Below are 6,912 nucleotides of genomic sequence, written 5' to 3'. Positions count from 1 at the left end.
CACTAATCTCGATTTCTGAATTTTAGAAGCTCCCCTGAGGCTGAGGCTGAGCCCAGCTGATGCTGTCTGCAACATGTGCTCTGGTACAATACAACTCCCCCCAAAGCTGGACAGAAGGTCTGTTATGCAAGCTCCCTGAGCCTTTGAGGTAACAATGTAAGGATTGCTCCTCCAGTCTAAGTCCACTTCACAACACGTTGACAGTCATGAGGATGCCTGGCTGGTGACCAGGACAACGATCATCCAGGATGTGATCCAAGGCTCCCACACAAGCTCCTCATAGCATGACCAGATGTTGGTTTTCCCATATGTCGCCACTCTTCTCACCCTATACTACCCTTATAGTGTGCAGCATTACAGACAAATGTATATTTTATAAGGGAAATTAACTCTATATATGCCGAGTCCTCTCCAACCGCCACATTGATAGAGCTCCTCCAAGTCCCTCTCTTATAAGGCACACTCTGTTACACATACCTGTACCTTACAAACTCCTGGCTCCTACCTACACACCTCCATCCTCTAAGCACTGAGGAAACAAAGACCTCTCCATTTACCAGCACCCAGAATTATAAAGAATGATACCAAGACACTTGTTCTGGCCACACAGGCTTCTCCCATTGCCCAGGACTCACAGACCAGGCCAACTATACTCAGGCAGCCCAGTGTCTGCACTCACTCAAAGCCCTGCTCCATGGACCCCCCCTTGACCACTGAGGGCTTGCTTGATTTCTCCTCTTTTGATCCCATTTTCTATTCTACTTGTTCCTGAAGCGTGTTTCTGATTCTTATTGGGATCTGTGTTCTTCTCAGGCTGTACACTCACCTTGAGCCAAGTCACCTACATCTTTGGTGGCAACCAGTCCTATGGATTAGGACTCCTTATGACTTTTCACCCTCCACAGTACATAGGCAAGTGCTGAGCATACAGTGTTCATTCAATAGATATTTACTGGATGGTTTAATGTTCTGTAGAAATTAAGTATTCCCCAAATAAAATCCTACGATGTACTGGGAGACTGTTCTTCGTGGGTCTCTTATGCTTTGCAAGTCTTATGAGGAGAGGCACTGCCAGCTTTTGTTCTAGATTCCCTTTGCAAGGATATCTGTATAATGAATGGCCTTGGAAAAGATAGATAGCGACCCCCCCGGAGTGAAGGGCAGGTTTGTTTGCTGCCCAGTGTGATAAAGATTATGTCTCCCTCCAGGGTAAAAGCTGGGTAAGCTCACTTGCAGCCCATTATGAAAGACTGGGGGATTTTAACCTCCAGGTTTCTCAGCTGTGATGCACACCTGCTGAGTCTTCAGACCTGTCCTTGTGGAACATGAGAGATAAGTGGAAACCACAGGAACATGAAGCTCAGGCTGCTTGCTGTGTCTGGGGTAATAAGCTCCTTTGTCTCTCACCCAGGCATCTCGTGTCATCTGGAAGTACCCATGACACTGGGGCAGGCTCACAGCTCACTTGCTAGCATGCAAGTAGGATAAAGCTTCAGACTCTTTGCCGAGCTCAACATAATATTGAAATGAATGTTAAAAAGCACATTCATTTAGTTGCAGGGTTCTGTATTGTTTGGACTCCATTCACTGTAGGGAGAACTAAGTCAATGGGACATCCAGGTGTAAATTCTCCAGGCACTGCACCTTGGAGTTCCAGTTTCTCACACTGCTTTCAGTATCATGGGGACGTGATTCTGACCTGCAGAACAGAACCCAGGGAAGAGACCAAATCACTTTGCTTTGAAATGTGCTCTCATGCACAGGAATGGGCTGGAGAACATACTGAGACTACTTTGATCTAGCTATACAGTCTGGGGAATTTATGTGGCTGTAGATTTGCCAGAGGGCAGAGTACAGGGTGGATGAGCTATTTTGTAAAGAAAGGGGCTGTGCTGTGCTTGAAGCACAATAGGATATGTGGCCAGGATATGGCCACACCAACCCGGTAGCATTGGTGAACATGGAAGGGACTGGAGAAGTTAATGCAGGAGCAGTATAGATGATCCCATCAAATATTTGAAGATCGGTCAAAAGTGAAAAGTACCAGATTTGGCTTCGGAGTGTGGAACTTGGTCCAAAGAATGTAAGCACCAGAGAAATCCCTTTCAATTCAGTCAAAGGGATAGTCTCAAACTGAAATGGGATACCTCAAAGGACGGTGATTTCCTTACCATGGGAAGGGGCAGAATGACTTAATGAGCCAGGTGGTTGACTGGATAAATTCTAAGATTTCCTAGGAGTTTAAGAGAGCTTAATGTAAAATGATTGTTTTCGTTGACTTAATTTAATACCTATGATATTTCTGTCCATATAATTGATATGTTTTAGCCACTGCTTTGATAAACAGAAGAGGCTCTTACTCTTTGAGTTTGTGTAATCCATTGACAGATGGTTTTGTTGACGATAACTATTACTTGTCTCTGACACTATTTCTACAAGTTATAACCGTGCCACCACGGTTTTTTGCTACAGCAACAAAACAGAAGACTCTTAATGCTCCATTCATTCCCCAATGACACAAGAATAATCCTTAATCATAAACAATATTATTGATCATTTTCTAAATGCCAGGCACTGTGCTAAGTACTCTCCAGGCTGTGTCCCATTTAATGAGCCCCATCATGTGGTTGACTCAAAGTCACACAACTAAAGTACCAGAGGGGAATTTGGGTCCTGGGCCTTTTGAGTTCCAAGCCAGTGCTCATACCAACTACACATTTTTTTTAAAAGATTTATTTATTTATTTATTCAGAGAGAGAGAGAGAGAGAGAGAGAGGCGGAGACACAGGCAGAGAGAGAGAGAGGCAGAGACACAGGCAGAGGGAGAAGCAGGCTCCCTGCAGGAAGCCCGACGTGGGACTTGACCCTGGGTCTCCAGGATCACACCCCGGACTACAGGCAGTGCTAAACCACTGCGCCACTGGGGCTGCCCCCAACTACACATTTAAAAAGCAAAATCAGATGTGGAGAACAAAAACCTTGCAAGTTGTTAAAAAGGCATGGTATGTGATAGTTCAAGAGGAAAAGAGTCACATGCTTTTCCCTGAATATCAAAATAACTCAAGTGCTACTCGTTCATTTCTGTAAATTGTGATGTTAATGCTGAATTTTTGCAGGTTATTTTAAAAGATGAAGTATTTCACAACATGGACACTATGGGAACATTTTTTTTAAAGAAAATTTTGTTTTCTGCTAACGCTCTTTTGAACTTGGCTGCTCAGTGGGGAACAAGTAAGCTTGGAAAAACTGAAGATTTCTAAATACAGTTAAAAACTTGTGTACTTTATGCCTGGGGAGAATCTTTTTCATAGGACTTAAAGGTTTCTAGTCATATAACAGAATTATGCTATAGTTATGTAATATTTTAGGACTCTTCAAAAGCTGGACGTGTTGCAGTTCTTTTTCCAGACCAGGGACTCCAGGGTCAACGCTGATGGATTTTGAGGACAATACCATTATCCCTTCAGGCTCAGGAATGTGATTGTTAAGTCTCACATGATTGCTCTTGTGACAAGTAGCTGAAAAAGGTCTATTAAGAGTGGATCTTTAAAAAAATAGCAATGCTACTTTTCCAATGTGAAAAAAGCCATTAAATAAAGTTGGCTTTAAAAGGGGCATAGCCTTCCATGAACTTAACAATATTCTCAAAACCATTGAAAACTATTAGGCCCAGATGGTTTATACTTGGAGTTGGCAAACTGAAGCCAGATAGTAAATAACTCTGGCTTTGTCTTCAGGCATACAGCCTTTGTTGCAACCATTTAACCCTGTCATTGTAGTGTGAAAGCAGTTATTAGACAATACATAAACAAAGGAGTATGGTTGTGTTCTGAAAAAACTTTATTTATGGACAATGAAATTGAATTTCATATGTTTTCCAGTGTCACCAAATATCATTCTTTCCTTTGATTTTTTTTCAACTCTTTAAATGTGAAACTGATCCTTAGCACCCAGGCCATACAGAAACAGGCAGAGGGCTGGGTGTGACCTGTGGGCTGTGGTTTGCTGATCCTCGCGTCACCTGGCTTCAGTCTGGCTATAGCATGTAGAATGAGAATGGCTCTTCAGAGCCAACAAGTGTGGTTGGTCTTGACACATTTCCACCTCTTCTTTCTGTATCTCATCTCCATTTGTGTACCTCCCAAAGATTGCTTGCTTCCAGTCAGTAGAATTTAATACATGCAGCATGCTTCAACTGCTTTAATGATTATAACTACCAATAAACCCTTGTTGGTACTGTTACAAGTGCCATTACCTTTTCTTTAACTCTATTAGTTGTCTTCATAGGAAGTGATTCAGGTATTGCTACTGAGTTTTCCTCAAGCCAGACTTAGTGCAACCTGCAAGGTTTTGATACCAAAAATAAAATGTTCTATTTTTCTATCTGGTCACACCTGCTGTTCACATTGTCACAAAGCCAAGCCAGATAAATGCTCCATTGCCTCTTCTTGGAAGACCAAATTGCCTAACCTCCCTTGCAGTTAAGTAGAGACTATGTGACTGGTTTTGGCCAATGGAATATAGACAAATGTGATGTATGCCATATGCATGCCTGACTCCTAAGGCATCCAGAGCTATCTTTCATATCCTCTCCTTCCCTCTTCCAGCCATCCAGCTGAAAGCAAAGATGGCAGAGATACTGGCACATCAAAATACAAAGAGTCACAAGATAGAGAGGAAGCCATCCAGAATTGCTACCTGACCCACAATGGATATTGATTGGGTAAGAAACAAACTTTTACTGTTTTGAGCTATTGATTGTAGGGTTGTTTGTTGAGCACCTATCATTAATTATCTAATAGATAATTATATAATACATAATCTAATTATCTTGACCAGTATAATTTTGCAATATTATCCAAAGAGTTTATTCAACTTCTTTTCATCTTTCAAGGAGTTTATTGAGAATCTTTTGTACTGAAATAATTACACATTTGTGGCTTATAATTATGTCAGTAAGGAAACTGTTAGAAAAGTTCACGAAACCCAGCAATCATGCTCCTAGGAATTTATCTCAGAAAAAAACATTTATATTCAGATGAACACCTGTATAGGGTTGTCATAAGTAGCTTTATTTGTAATAGCTCCAAATTAGAAACAACTGAAATGGTCCTCAAAACATGAATGGTTAAAAAAAAAAAAAGCTACTTTCATATTGTGGAATGCTACACAGGTATAAAAAGAACAAACTATTGAATTAAATACCTAAATGTGAGATCTGAAATCACAGAACTCCTAAAAGGAAACATAGTTATCTCTTAGAAATTAGCCTTAGCAACATATTTATGGATATGTCTCTTCAGGCAAGAAAAATAAAAGCACAAATAAACTGTTGGGACTACACCAAAATAAAAAGTTCTGGGACAGAGAAGAAAACCATCAAGAAAATGAAGAGGCAACCTACTGAATGGGGGAGGATATTTGCAAATGATATATCCAATAAGGGGTTAATATCCCAAATATATAAAGAACAGCTTATACAATGTAACACCCCCCCCAAAAAAATAACTCCAAATAATCTAACTTAAAAAAGAACAGAGGATCTGAATAGACATTTTTCCAAAGACATCCAGATGGCCAACAGACATGAGAATTGTTTGACATCACTCATCATCAAGGAAATGCAAATCAAAACCACAATGAGAGCTCACCTCACACCTGCCACAATGGCTAGAATTAAAAAGACAAGAAATAACAGGTGCTGGTGAGGATGTGGAGAAAAGGAAACCTTCATGCACTGTTGGTGGGAATGTAAATTGGTGCAATTACTGTGGAAAATAGTATAGAGATTCCTCAAAAAATTAAAAATTAAAAAATTAAAAATAGAAATATCATAAAATCCAATAATTCCACTACTATGTATTTATCCAAAGAAAATAAAAACACTAATTTCAAAAAGATATCTGCACTGCTTATGTTCATTGAAGCATTATTTATAATAGCCAAGATATGGAAGCAACCCAAGTGTCCATCGATAGATGACTGGATAAAGAAGATGTGAAATGTATATATGGCTATTACTTGGCCATAAACGAGAGTGAGATCTTGCCATTTGCAAAAACACGGATGGACCTAGAGGATATTATACTAAGTGAAATAAGCCAGAGAAAGACAAATACTACGTGAAATCTAAGAAAAAAAAAAAAAGAACATATGAGCAAACAAATGGAACAGAAACAGACTCAAATACAGAAGCAAACAAGAGGTTGCCAGAGGGGAGCAGTGAGGGCATGGGTGAAATATGTAAAGGAGATTAAGAGGTACAGACTTCCAGCTGCAAATAATTAAGTCATGGAGATGAGGAGTACAACATAGGAAATACAGTCAATAATACTGTGATAACATTGTATGATGATAGGTGATAAATATACTTACCTTACCATGATGAGCTTTGCATGATGTTTTTAATAAAACCCATACTTTCTGATACATGCCATGACTTGGCTAGATCTCAAAGGCACTATCAAGAGTGAAAAAACAGTCCATTTCAGAAGGTCACATACTATGTTATTCTATTTATAAAAACATTTCTGTAATGACAAAATTACAGAGATGGAAAACAGATCAGTAGTGGTTGATGAAGGATAAAGATGGTGAGGGCTGGAGTGACAGGGTGTGTGACTTCCTGAGTAGCAAGTGGGAGCCTTTTGGAGTGATAGGATACTTCTGTAGCTTGATCATGGTGGTGATTAGATGAATCCATACATGTGATAAAATCCATAGATCTATACACATACATTATACCGATGTTAATTCCCTATAAAATTATGTAAGATGAAGCCACTGAAAGAAACCAGATGACCTTGCCATACTCTTATTGTAACTTTCTGTAATAATCTATAATTATTACAAAACTGCCACTGATGTCCTCACTCTATGTTGGGGTCCCTGTGTTATCTCAGTCCTCACCAC

The sequence above is a fragment of the Vulpes vulpes genome, chromosome 13 (assembly GCF_048418805.1).
Source record: "Vulpes vulpes isolate BD-2025 chromosome 13, VulVul3, whole genome shotgun sequence".
NCBI lineage: Eukaryota > Metazoa > Chordata > Mammalia > Carnivora > Canidae > Vulpes > Vulpes vulpes.
The sequence above is the reverse complement of the archived record's forward strand: the minus strand, read 5'-3'. Positions refer to the sequence as shown.